This window comes from Rhinichthys klamathensis, unplaced genomic scaffold, assembly GCF_029890125.1.
Source record: "Rhinichthys klamathensis goyatoka isolate OS25496 unplaced genomic scaffold, OSU_Roscu_1.1 h1tg000152l_1, whole genome shotgun sequence".
NCBI lineage: Eukaryota > Metazoa > Chordata > Actinopteri > Cypriniformes > Leuciscidae > Rhinichthys > Rhinichthys klamathensis.
This window is the reverse complement of record NW_026606687.1, coordinates 94,675-114,212: the sequence shown is the minus strand read 5'-3', so window position 1 is coordinate 114,212 and position 19,538 is coordinate 94,675. Positions and strand designations below refer to the sequence as shown.

Below are 19,538 nucleotides of genomic sequence, written 5' to 3'. Positions count from 1 at the left end.
ATGAATACCACAATAAGAAAGTACTTTTGTGAAATAAATACCTTTGTATATTATTATGCTGGATACCAGAGTAGCTTTTTTTTTTTTTTTTTTTAAATATATATAATCTCATTATATACAGAAATATATGTCGATGACATGGTTACAGTGAGTTACATTTTACAATAAACTTGTTCAATAAATTAGATAAATCCCACATTTCATTACCTACTGACACATTTCCATGATGTTGTAGGCTACGCTAGATGGCGCTATATCAGCAGTATTTAATTATTTAGTGATTAGTTCGGAATTAGATTAGAGCCAGTGTGTGGTAAATGTGAATATGCTTCATTAGTATATTTTAACACATTTCAATCCATATAATAATTGTAACCAAACGAAAATATGAAATATGAATTTCTAACTCTATTAACTCTCTTCTCTTCACATGATCAGTTTAACTCAGAACAATGTTTCTTTTATTGTTTTGAATTAATCGTGTTTGTATTAGCACATACTGAAATTATTCTAATGTCATTTTTACACAACATTTTCTTCCCTCTCGGTTGCTCTGGGTGACGCTGCGTCTCCATGGTTGCAGCAGGGGAATCTCCGCGCTTGCGTGCGCTCACGCACCCATACACACACGGATACACACTGAATCACATGGAGCGAGTCTGACAAATCTGTGAGTATGAAAAAGCTGTATGAAAATGACAAGAAAGTCGTCTGCTAAGACAAAACTATGTGTTTAACAGCTTTGTGAAATCAGGTAGCTGCTATGCTCTTGTAATCCGCGCGACTCGTATTTTTGACGGTGGAGAGCGCGCGCTGAGCGAATATTCTTATAGTTTTGGGGCAGTTATAGTCAATAACGTCTCATATATTTCATACATTGCACATATTTGTCAATACCCGACATATTATGCTGTGTATGTTGTTTCTACGCAATGTGGAAAGTTCGTTTGTCAAGATAAGTGGTCGTCTGCTACCGGCGTTTTCAGAACAAAAGCGTTGAGGGGCTGTGTTAGCGTTAGCGCGCTGCTAACGGGCTGGAGGTATTTCTTTCACACAGCACCCGTTATATTAAGCTTGTGTGTTCATATTAACATTCATAATTAAGGAGCTCTCAGGTAATAAACGTGTCTTTGTTCGGTGTTAGAAAGTCAACTCGCTTTGTGTATGGAATGGGACAGAGCTGGACGCCTATCCGCATCCATCCATCGCATAACGATGGATAAAGTAAAAGAAAACCTTTAATTTTGGACGTACATGAATATTGTTTTGCTAAAGTGGAATGTTCATTCTGTTTTTAACTCAGTAGCACAATAAAAGCAACAAGTTGTGATCAAGCGCGGGTTGTGCGTGTGTGGTCTCTTTGTCTGGTATGGTATCTGTCCCCGTGCGCTGAAGTCTGTAAACCTTTACTAATGATCATGCACGTATTATTTGCATATAAGCTGTTATGTTCATTTCACTTGAAATGCCTGATGGTTCAGTTCTGGATAGTTGCGATTTGTGTTCTCAGGAAGAGATGTTCCCAGATTAAAGAGCTCTCTTATACCAGGTTATCCAAGTTCATGTTTCAGTATTTCTTCACAGCAGTAGCTGACTGTTAACGCTGCTAGAAGAAGTGTATATAAAGCTGTCGTTGCCGAGATGTGATCTGTGTGAACCATTAGCTCGAGTGTTCAAGATATCTATTTTTCTTTGTTGGCTTTGGCACAGAAGGAGCATTTCGGGTGCTTTTTCTTTTTGGTTTATCTATAACTTAAGTTGCTGTAAAACCGTATACAAGCATGTAAAAAAAAAAATGTATGCAAGACATTTGAGTGCATCAGTTGGCATGCTTTCAGTGTGGACAAGTTTTTTAAAAAAATCTGTTTAGGCCTACATGTAGCTGGGTGGTAAAATATCCCTGTGGTGTGACATCCAAAACTCCATCTAAGTTATTTTAAATAACATTTATTTTATTAAAACTTTTGAACATGCAGTATTTAGGATTTCTCTCCCTTATGTAGTTCATTTTGCGGAACACAAAAGGAGATATTATGAAGAACAGTTTGGCAGACCACTGACTTCCATTGCATGGATAAAAACATGGAGATGTTTTTCAAGATATCTTTAATGTTCCTCAGAAGAAAGAATGTCATACAGATTTGGAGTGGCCTGAGGTTAAGTAAATGATGACAATGTCATTTTTGGGTAAACTATCTCTTTAAAATGAGAGTGAAGATGAAACCTGATTAAAAATGGTGATAAACTGTAGTTCCCAATTAGGGGATAAGATATATGTTTTCCCCTTGTATTATGTTAACCTAATATCTTGTTGATTTGACAGCCTTTTAAGCAACTTACAAATGTGGAAAAATAATACAAACACAACAAGCAAAATGCTTCTAAACATTAAAACTGGCTTGGGAACACAATCTCTGTTCTTGTGCATGAAAGAGATAGCCTAGTCCTGATAAAGACGCCCCTGCCACTTCTAGTGAAGTGAGAGATTCGCAGAAAAGGTCAACTCGTGGGTCTGGTATTTAGCTGCAGGTGATATAAATGCTGTCTGTGAGTCTAGATTTAGTTTTAAATAACTTTACGGTATGATCCTTTGAACGTGCAAGTGAGCTTGCTATTCCTACGGTGTTCATTTGATTTGCTACCATTATCTCTGTTGTTCATCTAAGCAAGCAATCATTGTGCCCCAACACAACCTCCGCTGCAGTGGAAAAGCCCTATAGGTGCAAGCAAGAAGGGTAAGCCCACCTCTAATCAGTCAGGCAGGAAGAGTTTAGCCTGGGATGGGTTTCCTCCTACCTGCCGTGCACTCCAAGCAGCAGGTCACCAAACCCGCCCTGTTATAATGGAATGTTGGAAGAGTTTTTACTTGGCTCTGTACACTGAAGTTTAACCGCTGACGTAAGCTGCCACCATGGGGCAAGGGGTGGCTTCCTCCATGGCAAGTGAGTTACTCCCCTTTTATTCGGAAAAAGTGAGCGAAGTTGGAAGCTTTGTAAGAAATGTAGAGATTATAAAGGGGTGGGGGTGTTAATGTTTTTATTTATTTAACTTTTTTTTTCTCTGTTTATGTTTCCCATTATTTTAGCACCACCTCTGCCTCCCTGTCTGTTTTCCATTTCAACACAGATGCTATAGTTTGTGTTTTTTTATTAGAGGGTTACTTCTGTTATTCAACCCGAAACACAGTGGGTCTAATCAAAGCAAGCTCCTTCATTCGAGGAAAGTCGGCCCCCAAGGGTATGTGACATTTACCCAGCATGCATTTACTGAAGCCTGCTGCTGGGAATTCCTCCCTGAGAACAAAGTCGTGCGGGACCGGAGTCTTAGAAACCTGTTACTCACTGCTGCATAATTCTAGTAGTTTCATAGAAGAAATAAGCCGCAGGACTCCACCACTGCAATTCTGCCTGTCAATCAGAGTGGCTTCATCTGACTTTACCGGAGCCTGATAGTTTCTGGCTGTCTGACAACCACATAAAGAGGCGAAAAAGGGGAGAAAGTAGTGGAGGTTTCAGAAGTGCACTGTTGCCAAATAAAGGGTTATGCTGCGATTCCCAAAGGAACAGTTGTCCCCGTTCTCTTAAACTGGCATTTAAGGTCACTCTTTGGGTTCAGAAAGCACAATACAGACTAGTGTATACATATAGATACACACACACACACACACACACATACATTGAGCACATTACTTTAATAGGAACCTTTTACTGTAGTGTGAATAAGGCGTTTTCAGTGATCGGATAACAATCGGATTTTAAATGCTGGTGTTAGAGCATCCTTTTTGATCAGAGTGTGTTCAAATCACTGAAACCACATTCAGAGGGGGTCAAGGATGCATTCTGACTACATTGAAATCATCAATCAATTTCGATTTATTCATTATAAAATGTGTAAGTGGCCATTTTTTACAAGTAGTTTTTCAGATCCTGTGTGACGGAGTAACCCCAGAGTGCAGTCTGGACGATTGGGCGGGGTGACACTTTTAGGCGGGGCGACACGTGTCGCTCCGCCCACACCCGATTTTATTGGCTTATAATACAGCAATCTTATTGGCGTAGATGCTTAAGGCATAAGCATGCGCATATGTACGAGTCTATGGTAGGAGTTTATGGATGATCTACGACGCTGTTTGGCCATAGCCTACTACAGAAATATTAAGTTATAACCATGGCGATTTCCGATTTCAGTAACGATCAATTGGATAATGTTTTGATGAATTTACGAATCAAGTTAGATGAAGTTCCTGTCAAAATGTATTCGTATAGCGCTCAATTCACATCATTTCAAAGCAGCTTTACAAAAAGTAATATTGTAAGCTTTATAGGCTATAATATTGAGCAGTTTTAGGGCTAGGCGATATCACGAAATAGCCTATGTTGCTGATGATACACTGTTTGAGATTTAGCCTAGATACTATTATATTTATTAATTTACCCTGGAGATAAAGTCAGTGCCACTTTTAGTGAGCAATGATCATGACGGCATGAAATTACTGGCATAGAAGGAGTGATAATTTCTATAGGCTGATATAGGCTAGACAATATTTTTCCGCATGTCATGCAGGGCTCCGGAATTTTACATCATTCGTAAATGCTTCTTCGTTTTTCCATTAGGATCAGTGAATAAACACAAACTCAGGATTTTACACAAATGATGATAATTCACTGTGTTTCGGTAAAACATTGTATAAATCCAAAAGTGTGTTTTATTTTATTTTAAAGCAAAACCACGGTGACAAATAAGACAATGTCACAATGATAAGGCTTGTTCACACCGGGACGAATTTCGCGCGCGATATTCGCCGACATTTAACGCCTCGTGACTAAACAAAGGGCGCCAATGTGAGTGTGCACACCGACGCGAAAAACGCCACGCGTAAAAGCGTATTTTTTTTTAAAACGCCTCGGGTTCGTTTTTTTGGTTTGACGCGCCGCGTCAAAAACTATCCGACCAATGAGATTGGCGCTTTTGCTCACGTGTCTGGAGCTTCTGAAGTTACAGTAAAACACAACTTGGGGGCGCTCAAACACAAAACGGTCTTGCTGAGCACACATACGTAACGGCGAAGAAGATGCTCCAAGTAGCATCTACTACACCATAGATATCCATAATAAAGGCTAGATCTCGTCCGCGCTGCTAGCCAAATATGGCCTTTATTATGTATATCTATGGTCTACACTGCCGGGAAGAAATAAGACGAGGAAGATGCGAGGCAAGATGAATGTATAGAGCTGCTGGTCTCGTTGGTGTCGGCTCGAGACATAAAGAACTATGATGACAAATGCGACAGCGACTACAAAATAGGACTATTTCTGTTTTACATTAAGCGCCATCTAATGTCAGGGAATGAATTTGCATGTTCACTCGGCTCATCGTCAGCGAAAATCGCTTGGGTGTGAACACAAAAAAACGCGTTGAAAAACGCTGACGAATAACGAGCGCCGATATTCGTCCCGGTGTGTACGGGGCTATAGGCTACCAAATAGCACACAAGCCCTGGCCATTGGGTTTTGTGCGTAGGCTACAAAAGGAATTAAAACCGTGCAGTGCTGAAATGTGAAAATAAATAAATAAATATTTATTTACTAAAACAGATTTATTATGTCGATCTAGGCTATAGCAAATATTATTATTTATGTGCTCATGAGCGTATTTAAGCAATATGCCTACATGTTCATATCACTTCTCTGCTGGGTATTTTATTTATTTTATTATAGGCCTATTATAATTGCACAGATTTACAGCAGTGTTTTTTTATGGTTATGCAGCTAGCCTATATTTGAGTGTTAGTATTTGAAACCATTTTTATCCCGTATTCTATACTACGCAGATTAAAACATGGACACGTAATGCGGGGGTGGATAAATAAATGATAGGATTTGTATAATGTCACAGTCACAGATAGTTGTAGCTAGGCCTACATGTTAACCAGTTGACACTTATTAGAAAACATAGACTATAAGACTTTTAGACATAGACTTTTAAAACTATAACATAGGGCTTTACAGAACCAAAAGGCCCTCATTTTATTAACAGGTAAACAACAATGAAACATGAGTTTGCCATTAAAGTCCCCGTGAATCGGAAGTTGCAAACGACTTTTCTCCAGTGTTGTGACGTATTTCCGAGAGAAACAGAATACTAAATGAGGCAAAATGGTGGGCGTGACTTTTTCCCCAACTAGCACCTGATTGGATCTAGAAAAGTAGGTGTTTTCATTCAGCCTGTCTACTGTCAGTTGGAGGGGCGTGATTACGGATGTTAAAAAGACGCCCAAACCGTGAAACCTACGTCATCAGGCAAGGTCCTCCAACGCAGAGGGGAGGGGAAATTTCAGATTTTGATTAAAGATTACGAAGCCAAAACATTTTTTTGTGTGGATTGACTTGCATGGATGAATTGTTCACCACAAAACGATCAATTTAGGCAAACAAAGTAAGTATGGTCAATTTTGAATTCATGGGGACTTTAAACATTTTATTTTGCACTTTGTAGCCTACCAAATAATGCACGCATTGGACAACATCTCGTTAAAAAATGACAACAAAAACGGTCGTGGTTTAAAAATTAAAATCAGCTGCTATTAGGCTACATTCTTACAGTGAATTATCCTTTGCGTAAAATCCCGAGTTTGTGCTGATCCACCGATCCTGATATAAGTATAAGCCAAGTGAATGACGCGCTATAATGTAAAACATCTCACTGAAGTAGGCCTACAGGTGCTGTCACCAAGCGTTCGCACCAAGCGAAAACGTAATCTATTCTGTGTCTTAAGTACAATAAAACAGCAATAGATCTTAACTAAAATTACCATGGTAAACCGATAAGATAGCCATACGATTAAAGTAAGCATTTAATATTTCTTTAATACGGCCAAATCATTCATAAAATCGTATTTGAAGGAATGCGCATGCTCAGACCTGAATCGTCTACACCAATAAGATTGCGGTATTATAAACCAATTAAATTTGGGGTGGGCGGAGTGACACGTGTCGCCCCGCCCCATCGTCCAGACTGCACTCTGGGGACTACGTGTGAAGTGCAGGAAAAGTTAAAGCTAAAGAATATCCTTATGCACTTCCTCCCGGTCAAAAAAGACCGAAGCCTTAAAATTTTACTTTTTTCCCACCAGGAAAATCAATCAAATATATTCTTGTTCAATAAATTTTTTTTATTATCATTTAGAATTTTAAAAGATTTTTATGATACTTTGCATTAATTATATAATTTTTACGAGCTATTTTTTCCATTAAAATTAATATAATATATATATATTTTTTATAATATATTTATTTTTTTCAATAAATGCAACATTTCACATCAAAATAGAGTGCAGGCGGCAGGCAAAAAAATTCAAGTGAGAAGACCGCCATCCAGTGGCTTTAAAAATATATAAATGTGTGAAATATCCTGTAACCGCCTGTAGGCTGCCTATAGCTTCCTATATAAATACATAGAAAGGCTTTTTGATTACTATTGTTGTTTTAGACATGATTTCTCTATCTTATTTGTTTTTTTTTTATATATATATTTAGATATTCTAAAAGACTTTTTAAAACATTTTTTACATTTTTTTTAGATAAGTATTAGGTTTTGCATTATGATTACAATCAAACAATAACATTTGGTTAGAAAGGGAACACAATGCAAACATTTTTGTTACTCAGTATTTGATAATTAAAAAATCGAACAAAATAAGTGTGTGTGTGCGTGCATTTGAGCGAGAGTTTTTTTTTCATTTATTGATTTTATTTTGCATATTCTAAAAAATTGTTGTTGCAGTCTTGCCAGTTTATCTGTGTGTGTGTGTGTGTGTGTGTGTGTGTGCGTGGGTGTGAGTGGGGGGAGGTGTCTTATTTGCACTCTTGATGTTTTAGAGTGTCACCCCTTCATTGCTGTACACTTTTTCTCTGCACAGTGGCTGATCTGTAGTTTGTACCAGCAAAAGTTTCTCTGAGTTTTCCTATTTTTTCGTATTTCCCATTCATTTCCTATGGTCGGTCATTTTTGACCGGGAGGAAGCTAAGTGTGACTATTTTTTTACGACCCTTTAACATATCCGAATCATCTCCTTGATGTTTTTGTGTGTTCACATAGGTAAATACAACAAAAGTCACCAAGTTTCATCCCCCTCCGATGAAGCAAAAAAATTAAACATTTCAAAACGTAACAGTTTTCGGTCATTTTTGACCGAAGAAGCCCAGAGGGTTTTTAAGGTGTAAAGGACCCTTAGATATGCGGGTCCATTTGATCCCCTCGTTTCTGACATGAAAATTTGATGTAAAAAAAAAAAAATATTTCAGAAAGATGTTAAAAACGATGTTTGAGAAGTAGGTCACACTGGCAACTTCATGGGAAACAAGTTAATCTACTGTGTTATATTTGTTGCTACAAAGGTGGAGAGAACAGATGCCAGCTTTGGGCATTTGGTTTCCTTTTAGTACCAAGCTTTGGATGTTTGCTGAGAAATATGTTGTACCTCATTGGCTTCAGAGTATCTTTTATGTACACTAACATTCAAAAGTTTAGTGTCAGTGAGATTATATATATATATATATATATATATAGGCCTATATAAAATTAATACTTTTATAAAGCAAGGGCACTTTAAAAGTGACAACATTCTTATTTCAAATAAATGCTGTTCTTTTAAACTTTCTATTCATCAAAGAATACAGAAAAATGCATTACCGTTCCCACAAAAATATTAACTGGCACAACTGTTTTAAACATTGACAGTAATAAGACTTTTTTCTTAAGCGAGATAAGGCATAAAAAAAAAAAGTTTGGTTCCGGTTTGTTGTCAGTTGAGGTCATGGGTCGGTAGGGATTTTTTTTTTTTTTTTTTTTTTTGTGGCAGCAAGGGATAGGTAGGAAATTATTCAGGGCTCGACCTTAAGCCTTTTCATGTGCTTGCCCTCCGAACAAGTAAATCTGTCATTCACATCAAAAAAGTTGCTTGTCCGGATTTTTAACATTTTTATTTATTTATTCTGAAGCAATATTCTCATCAGTGTTCAATCAGCTTTGATATTTAAATTGGCATATTGTAATATCTGCACCTTTGAAGGGCATCCCCTCCCCCAATCTTATTAAATGCCCTATAGTGTCGTCTTATTCTAAATAATTGAATTTATTGATCAAATTTAGGAATTTAAAATGAAAGATGAAGCATACTGTTACCCTAGGTAGGGCTGATCAAATTAAATAATTTACACTGAAAAATTACAATTGCATAAAATAATGTTATGAAATTGATTTAAATGTATAAATAAGAAACATTGGAAAGAAGTATACTAGGCTACTTATAAACATAACACTAAACTGCCAATAGGTGGCGGCAGGCGGCCGTATTAATGAGTGAGTCATTGATTCATTAATTCAAACGATTCGTTTAAACGGTTGATTCATTCAAGATTGAGACAGATGTTAATGAATGGGTCATTGAATCTTTGACTCAACCGATTCGGTCAAAATGCTGAATCTTTCAGTAATGAAAACAGGATGAGTGTTCCTGTGAGATGCGCCGTGGTTCTGCTGTGATTTTTGTTTGGAACTATTTTCGCTGCAGCAACAGAACAAAAACAGCCAATATTGCATCTAAAATGTAAGTGACTTAATTTGAACTGTTTATTGAACTGTTGTAGGAAATCAATGTCACATTTTAAATCGTGATATGGTATTCAGGAAAAATAATTGAGGCTGCTTAACACATGTTAAAATATAGAAACTCCACATTTAGATTTTTTATAGGCAGTATGTTAACTGTGTGTGTGTGTGTGTGTGCGCTGCGCTCATGTGTGTAGATTTCTCCTCGAGAGGCTGCGCGAGCGTCAACAGCGCAACCTCACCGTCAGCAGGCTAATACATTTATTATCCACAATCGATCGCAACTTACAATAAATGTAATAAAATCAGAATCATTCTCTCGGTTTAGTGATTCCCTAGTTATTTTTTTGTTTGTTATTGATGTTCTAATCAGGCTACTTGTCCGTTCGGGCAAGTAAAATTCTCTAACTTGTCCTTCAAAAATCCATTTGTCCCGGACAAGTTAGACGGGCTCTGGAGATACGAAGCGCGGCAGGTTAGAGTGTTTTGGATTGCATAAAATAATAAAAGAAACGAACATGGCGAAAGAAGTGGTAGACAGCAGAAGAGGGTATTGGGATTTGCGATGATTTTTAATGAAACTTGGGAGGCGGATGGAGGTTACTCTTTAACGCATCATGTGGTGTTTGTGCGTGCCTATGAATGCATGCATTTGTATGTGTGGGTATATGAATAAAAGTGTCCTAAATGACAAAAAAGAAAGAAAAAAAAAGACTTGTATATGTATTATAGTTCAGTTTGACGAACGATGTGTGAACGACCATGTAGCTGCCTGTTTGTTTTGCTGGAGGACAACAGGCATCTTGCATCGCGTGCTATAAAAATACGGTGCTGTACAAAAACGTAAATTATAGTTCGCCTCAAAGTTTTTCATTTGCGTATTAATTAAATTTTTATTATTTCTTCCCCAAGCTCATAAAATAAATTTGGGTCGCACATAAATTGACAGGGTCGGTCGGAAACCGGAACCAAACAATTTTTTTTTATGCCTAAGTATTTCTGAAGGACCACGTGACACTGAAGACTGGAGTAATGATGCTGAAAATTCTGAATTTAAAATATATTTAAATTAGAGAAGTTATTTTAAAGAGTTCTTACAAAATATTACCTACCTACCCCACATTTTTTGTGTATTTATATTTATGAAGGACATCATACACTCACCTAAAGGATTATTAGGAACACCTGTTCAATTTCTCATTAATGCAATTATCTAATCAACCAATCACATGGCAGGTGCTTCAATGCATTTAGGGATGTGGTCCTGGTCAAAACAATCTCCTGAACTGCAAACTGAATGTCAGAATGGGAAAGAAAGGTGAGTTAAGCAATTTTGAGCGTGGCATGGTTGTTGGTGCCAGACGGGCCGGTCTGAGTATTTCACAATCTGCTCAGTTACTGGGATTTTCACGCACAACCATTTCTAGGGTTTACAAAGAATGGTGTGAAAAGGGAAAAACATCCAGTGAGCGGCAGTCCTGTGGGCGAAAATGCCTTGTTGATGCTAGAGGTCAGAGGAGAATGGGCCGACTGATTCAAGCTGATAGAAGAGCAACTTTGACTGAAATAACCACTCGTTACAACCTAGGTATGCAGCAAAGCATTTGTGAAGCCACAACATGCACAACCTTGAGGCGGATGGGCTACAACAGCAGAAGACCCCCCCAGGTACCACTCATCTCCACTACAAATAGGAAAAAGAGGCTACAATTTGCAAGAGCTCACCAAAATTGGACAGTTGAAGACTGGAAAAATGTTGCCTGGTCTGATGAGTCTCGATTTCTGTTGAGACATTCAGATGATAGAGTCAGAATTTGGCGTAAACAGAATGAGAACATGGATCCATCATGCCTTGTTACCACTGTGCAGGCTGGTGGTGGTGGTGTAATGGTGTGGGGGATGTTTTCTTGGCACACTTTAGGCCCCTTAGTGCCAATTGGGCATCGTTTAAATGCCACGGCCTCCTTGAGCATTGTTTCTGACCATGTCCATCCCTTTATGGCCACCATGTACCCATCCTCTGATGGCTACTTCCAGCAGGATAATGCACCATGTCACAAAGCTCGAATCATTTCAAATTGGTTTCTTGAACATGACAATGAGTTCACTGTACTAAAATGGCCCCCACAGACACCAGATCTCAACCTAATAGAGCATCTTTGGGATGTGGTGGAACGGGAGCTTCGTGCCCTGGATATGCATCCCACAAATCTCCATCAACTGCAAGATGCTATCCTATCAATATGGGCCAACATTTCTAAAGAATGCTTTCAGCACCTTGTTGAATCAATGCCACGTAGAATTAAGGCAGTTCTGAAGGCGAAAGGGGGTCAAACACAGTATTAGTATGGTGTTCCTAATAATCCTTTAGGTGAGTGTATATTAGCTGCCTGTGTGTATTTATGTCATACTCAATTTTTGCTTTTTCTTAAGTTGCCTCTGCGAGTACATGTCTTGAGACATTAAATTTATAGATATTAATTAGTTAGCCTTAGTTAGGCCTATACCCTGTCGCTTTCTTAATGAGATTTCTCCATAATTATCCTGCTGCTCCTCAGGTGATGTGCTGGAGATCTGGAGACTTTGTCGCTTCATGTGTTTGGGGTAGTTGAGGGGAAATAGGCGGTGAGTGCCTCACAGGCAGATAGAGACATGGTGGTCAAAAAGTCAAAAAGAGAGAGTAGAACAAACTAGATCGAGATAGAGAGAGAGCGAGAGATGGAGGACAAGCTGGTGTCTGAGCAGTCCCGGGGGATTCCTTGTGGCCAGTGTGAGACACAATGAAGGGAAATGCTTCCTGTGGGGATCCCATAGAGTTCTGCTACAACCGTATCTTTCTTATGTGGGAATAAAAAAACAAACAGTGGTCCACAGGGCAGTAGGGAAGCCCCTGAGCTCCAATATATAAACTATAGTTATCATGTATTGGGGGATTTTGAGGTGATGCAATATCATGAGAGATATCCCAGGGGTAGTACTGAGAATCCTCTCCACAGTTTTACTTCTCATGCAGTTTTCACAGGAACATGCATGTTGGACAGTTGATTGTAGTGAACACAAAGTACTTTAACGTCATCCTGTGCTCATATTCAAATTGTTTAGATATGAATCAATCTGAAATCTAAACAAGTATCTGATTATGGACCAGCAGCTGTGGCCAAAAACGACTGTCCTGGAACCATGGTGACCCCTGAGAGAGCCAGTGTTTATACTGCTCCATCCAGAGTGTATGGATGCACGTAGACCTGTCATGTGAATTAGTGTGCGAGTCTTTAGAGTGTGAGGAAGTGTGATTGATTTTTTTTTTTCATGAACAGGTAAACAAACACATTTTTTAATTTTCCAGTTAAGTGACCAGTGTTGTCTGGGCCCTAAAGGCATAACTCTTATGAACCAGTTATTTTTATATCATATATTAAACATATCATTATCTTTATAAACACAAATCTGAATCCTGGTGTTTTAAATGCAGCAAGTCCTGAAAGCACTGTTAGGATATCAACTAGTTCCTGACCTTTTGGTGTGCGATCTTGATCTTTCTCCATTGGCCGCAGATGTGAGACTATCTCGGGTGGGTCTGGTGTCTTTCACGCAGGTCTGGAGTAAGAGTGATTGTGTGAAATGTTTCAGTACAGACTGAGTGGCAGTAGACAGATGGGGCTGTCACTGGACTCTTGCTCTCAGAAGGAGATGGCCCCGGAGAATTAGGACTTGTTCTTAAGGGCACACCCAAAGGGGCTCGTTATATTTCTATTATCCTTGTGAGAGTCCTTGTGTCAGGGATCAATAATAAAGATGGCCCCCTGCTCCAGGCCCAGGGCCAATGTGAGGCTAGTAGACAAAACAGTCACTTTCCTAGTCAAGCCAGTGCTGTGTTAACTGAATCCTCCAGTCATTAATCTTGTCTTGTACAAGTGTTTGTCTTGTAAATTGAAACACTTTTTTTCTATAAATGTTACAAAGTTTTGTTACAAATTGTGCTGATAGGTAACATTATCTAGCTGCTAATCTAGCCGATTATTATATAAAAATCTATGGTTTTAGATTTTGTTATATATGCCAGAAAAATAAATATTCATTCTGGCATATATATAATTTTTATGTTTATAACATTTTGTGTTGGAGACAATAACAGTGTTACAGAGCCCCTACATAAAATGGTAGAGGAAAAATTATATTAAATGCAAATATTTTACATTACATTAATAATCTTTGCATTCCTTTCAGATAAATTTATCTGGATCACAAAACATTGAAATAGTTATTTTTTTCTTCCCATCTCATACTATTCATCATCACCATGTCACTTCATAGAAAAGGAGATCTCAGAATGAGCAGATAATCCTTATTGCAAAAACTGATCTCCCTTGACTTCACTGGGTGAGCTACAGTTTACATTTAGAAACTGGACAAAGAAATTCCCAGGCAGTATCCCATTGAGGGAGTGGCTTCCATTCCAAGTGTTTACATGCTTTGAACTCCACTAATTGTATGGCACACTGATGCTGAGGGTTTTGAATGAGGCCTGGTCATTTGTATACCAAAAGCACCTGTCCCATTGCAGACTAGACAAATCTCTCATTAAGTGTTCATTCCAAAGGTTCTTTATTTTGTTTTGTTTCATGGCATGTTGTTCTCTGAAAGTCATAATATGTTTATGACCATTTCCAATCAGATGAGTTTGCTGAAGTGTATACAGCGTAGGGGTGTGAATCATCACTGGTCTTATGATTCAATTCGGTAACGATTATGTCAACGATTCAATTCTATATCACAATGCGTTGCATCATGCGTTTATGCGTTGCATAAAATAGCGGGTGCATTTTTTTTATTGCTCACTTTTGTTTCTCGCCTCCCTCCGCCTTTTTACTCTAGCGTGAGACTCGTGTATGTGACGAATGACGTCAGAGAAATGTCAGTAGGCTTTAATCGATTATGTTATATTACTGCACTGATGCAAAATCGTACGCATTGCGACGCAACGATTAATTTCAACACCCCTAATACAGCGTTTGTTCTCCTATAAATTTGATCTCAATTGCAGGGTTGAACATCAGGCGTGGAGGAATCTTCATGGAGACTTTGCTTAAATGTGGTCTGCTAGCTGGAAAAGAGTCGAGTTTCAATAGGTGGTGACCAGGGAGCCTCCCAGCATGCACGTACGTGCTGTATCTGTCTCTGTTTTTCCTCCCCCCATCCCATGAACCCACGCGCACAAGAAATGAAAGGAAAGCTTAAGGGAAGGTGAGATGCATTGCAACACTGTGTGGCCTAAATTTTAAGAATCTCTATTTTTTGCCTGACCCTTATAAAGCTTTTTAAAAGTGATGTATTTGCTACATTCTTGAGAACTTATCCAGCCTTTTCTTTCTGGAGAAATGACCTGTTCTAGAACTTGCTTGGAATGATTTGTGTTTGAATGGGTCATGTGACTGGAAAGGAGATGATGATCTCAGTGTTCTTATAGGGATTATGGCACTGCTCATAACTCTCTTCTGTTATGAGGGACACTGGGTCCTGCAGGTCAGAAAGGATAAGGATAAAACCCCAGGGCCCGTATGTATAAAACTTCTAAGAAATGATCTTAAGAATAGTCTTAAGCTTTGACTTAAGTGTAAAAAAATACTTAGTAAAGAGTAGGACTTTTCTAAGAGTAGGAGACTTTTATAAAGCAGCTAAAAGCAACTTTCAGTAAAGTATAAGACTGATTCTTAAGTGCTGACTGAAGTGGGACTTAAGTGCTGCAAACTAAGGACTACAATGATGTGAACCCAAAATGGCCGCCCTCACCCTCTGAATCAGCCAATAGTGAGCCTGCAAGGGTGAGGTCACAGCAGCATGACACCAATTATTTAATGTAATTATAATAAAATAATTTAATTAAGACACTGAAACTTTAATATTTAAATGTATTTTTTTAAATGGCTTTGCATTGTGCAAAATTATCACAACTTAGTATTGAAGGAAAATTGTCAGATTCACCCTTTATTCAAATAGTATTCAAATGTGTTCAATATTTTGTAAGCGTAGTGTAGTTGTGCCTGCAGTCAATTGTTTATTTGTGATAACACAATGAAACATTCCAAATTGACATAATTTTTAGCTAAGCTGTCATACAAATAAATTATGAACAGGTGAAAAAACAAGAGAGGAAAATCAAATATTAATAAATGATTATGTTGCAGACAATATATGATTTTTTTTCTCCTGTGAGCTTTTTAATTGTAATATCTTTATTGTCCACCAAGGTGGAAAATTGTCTTTGGCTCACCAGCCATTAAAATAAATATATCATCACAGGTGCACTGCTGCATTTCTCCAGTCGCCAAAAATATAATTATTACTTTAATTTCATTGCTATGAAACTTTTTAAAGGTAAGTTACAAAAAGAATACCTTGATGATTAAATTTTTTGTTTTTTTGTTTGATCAACTCATTTAACTACAATACATCATGTTTTCGTTGAAAAGTGCATGGCCCAACCTCTCTGCTGCCATCTTGTTACTCCTAACTAGGTTAGGAGACCTCTCCAGCTCTCTTAAATAATTTAGGAGCTGAGACCAAGTCTTAGCACTTAGGAACTTTTATGAATCACACTTATTCTTAAATTATGTAATTCTTAGAATTTTGACAGACTTGAGACTAAAATTTTACTCTGAGTGGCTTTATACATACGGGCCCAGATCTCTTGTGACATCACATATATGTTGCTATAGAGCACACACACCAATACATAGGCACAAATTTTTGTAGTCTATAAAACATTTGAATGAAGTTAATGGAAATTGTCCTCTGAAATCCAGCGGATGTTATTGATGATTCTCTGGACATTGCCTTGTGAAGTTGAGAAGTATTGCAAATCTCCAATCTGTGGCCACAATCCCTCCAGTTTTAGTTACAAACCATCACATCTTGGAATCACCCCTCCTCAGATATTTTCATATTTTAATGAGAAGAACCTGTTTTTATTTGATCTTAGTCAAAATATAAATTGGTATTCTCTGGTTTAGAATGGCACCCATTGAATATCTTAGAATGCGATTTCTAATTTTGTGGAGATATGAATCATGATTTTTGTCAGTATATGTTTGCCTTTGTCTTAAAATGCTGTAATTGAGTTTTACATCCAGCTCTCCGTGTTGTTTCGTTAATACCATATGCTTGCATTATGTCTGCTGAAAATCAAAGGATTGAGCCCTATTCATGTGGTATAGTTTTCCCCCTTAAGCGTTTCCTTATGTGTATCTTATGCCTGATAACAAATTGCACAACACTATAACATGCAGAGCAACATTATAAATGCACATGTTTAAGACTCATCAATATCAGAGTAAAAATGTAGACACATCATATGTTCGTTCAACTCTGAACCACAAATTTGGATAGCAAAAAACATTTCAACCAAAAGAGAATATAACATCACAGATTGTCCTCTTTGCTTAAAACAAAGAATACAAACTTTGAATCTGCATGATTTGGACTGTTGCGGGAAGGTGGAGTTACTTCTTAAGATTCTGAAGTAATTTTGCATGTTCAAAGCCTATCACGAATTCATTTTATTATAGGAAAATGAACCAGCACATGTCCTTCCAGTTTTGTTTCGTGCTCTAACCAGCATACATGTTTGTTTTGGTCATGGTGACCTTATCCCAGTGCACCGTGATCTTTGCATGCTGTTAAAGGTAATAGATGTCACTCATTTTACAACCTGCAGCTTTTAAAATAAGTACACTAAGGTTCTCGCTAGGTGTTCATGTATCTCAATTGGCAGAGCATGATGCTTGCCAAGGTCATGAGTTTGTATTAGAGGGAACACTTTGAATGTGTATCTTAATGTACTGCTTTGAATAAAAGTGTCTGCAAACAAATAATGCAAATGTCGCCTAAATGTTCTGTATAAGCTAACTTCCTTGTAGCTATTGAGGGCAAAAAAGTTGACCGGACAAATGTCGATATTAAAATTATATTAGCAAATTCTGTTTTGGCTGTGCTATTTGGGGTTGAGTCACTATGTTGGAGGCACATGTTAGCTTTGATTGCTCATCTTATTTTATACAAATCACCTCTGCCCTGGCATCTTTGAAGGAATGTGATGCTGGTTGTCAGTTTGCCAAACACAAGAGGAAAAGTTTGATATCGCATCGCAAAGGTCATATTTTGTAGTTTGTTTTTGAATGTCATAGATTTACACCAGATGTTTAGTGTGAAAAAACATCAGTATGTGGCTGAAAAGTAAAAAAAAAAAGAAGTTGGGTAACACTTTATTTTACAGTGTCCTTGTTACATATGTTACTACTTTCCATAGTAATAACAGTAAATTATCCATAATTACATGCAAGTAACCCCTTAACCAAATCCTAATCCTACTCTAACCTTTAGTAAGTACACGTAGTTGCTTATTATTACTCAGTACTTAAATATATAATTACACTGTAACAATGACACCTTAAAATAAAGTGTAACCAAATGTCGCATCTGCATCATGAGGTGATCCTCTTCAAAATGTTGTTTTAATTAGGCTAGTCTGAGTAAATTCTGGGGATGGCACCTGGTATCTGAGCTCTTAGGAATTTGTGCTCAGATGTCCAACCTTATAAAGTTACATGGCATTGAAATGTGTGTATGATTAATTATTTTCTCACAGCTAATTATTTAATCCAGTTGTAAAATGCAAGACCTTTCTGGGTAGTAGTTTCCGGGTAGCTAGGATGCTCATGTTTCAAAACAAGTTCCCAGTTATCTTTAACTCCCGACCCTCTTCATTTGGGATCGGACTAAATTTAATAGGTGACAGCTGGTAGAGGTATATTTAGAACACAGGTGGCCATGAGAGCCTTAGTGCCCTGCAGTTCCTCTCCAGTCAAGTGCAGAACCGAGGCAGAACAAAGCCAGCCCAGTCCTCAACGCACATTCACCTGTCAAATACAGGTTCAGTCGCGCCAACAGGAAGACACCTGCAGACCTGTTCATTCAACTAACACCTCCTGTACTCTTCGAGTAGTTGCCCTGTCGTTTAAATCATTTTTCAAATGTTTATAACCCCATCTCTGTCCTAAAGGAATCCTAAAATATATGAGTGTGGGAGTGTTAATGTCTAGTAATTTTGGATAATTATGCAATCTTAAACAGCTTTAAAAAATCCTATTGAAATTTCCATAAGGCAAGACTAATGATGACCTCAGCAGTCGAGAAAGTGTGTTGATGCTGCCTGTGTGGCATTTGCTGGGCATTGGCATTAGCAGAGCGTGCCAGGGGAGCCCTTGCACAGGGGTTACTTGAGCACAGCTGAGTGGGGAAGAGGGGAAGCTTTCCATATCACATCTTACCTTCAATAGGGCCCCATTTACACTGCATGGTTCAAGTGACCCAAATCCGATTTTTTCCTCTCATGTGGCACAGATCGGATATGACCCATGAACGTGTAAGCAGGAAAAAAACGCATGGATTCCGATTTTCTCAGATCGGATTCAGGCCTCACTCATATGTGGTAATAAATCGGATATGAATCGGATACGTGCATTTGCGTGTGCCATGTAAGCAGACAAATCGGATATTCCCCAGTAAATGCGAGTCGTACGTCATTAAAAAAGTGACGTCAACTGAGGTGGACACCACCAACTGAGATCACATGACTTATTATAGGCGCGATGAAGGACGAAGGATACACACAGTGGAGCAATGCGGAGGTCTTCTATGGTAGAGTTTATTAGGCCCAGAGGAAATGGCACCTATTCATAAAAAAAAAGAAAGGTTCCAGGACTGTGAATTTCAATTTTAAGCAAGTGTAATTTATAATATTATAATTGTTGTATAATTCTAGGTGTGTACTAGAATTTTGTTTTAGTTTTTTTGTTATTTATGTTTAGTGTCTGAAAACTTATTTTAATTAATTGCAGAATGTTTAATTCCAGCATAATGTTTTTTAATCA

General features: G+C 38.0%; 1 protein-coding gene across 2 annotated transcripts in view; it reads left to right on the top strand.

Moving 5' to 3' along the window:
* Positions 1–574: 574 nt before the first annotated feature.
* Positions 575–19,538, top strand: part of ptp4a3b (protein tyrosine phosphatase 4A3b) — a 91,510-nt gene continuing 72,546 nt past the window's right edge. The window contains exon 1 of one of the 2 annotated variants that reach the window (XM_056258449.1): positions 575–670. The gene's annotated coding sequence lies outside the window, so the exon portion shown is untranslated. Of the gene's footprint in view, positions 671–14,835; positions 14,854–19,538 lie in introns of those variants that run through there. The other variant, XM_056258450.1, reaches the window with a different exon arrangement.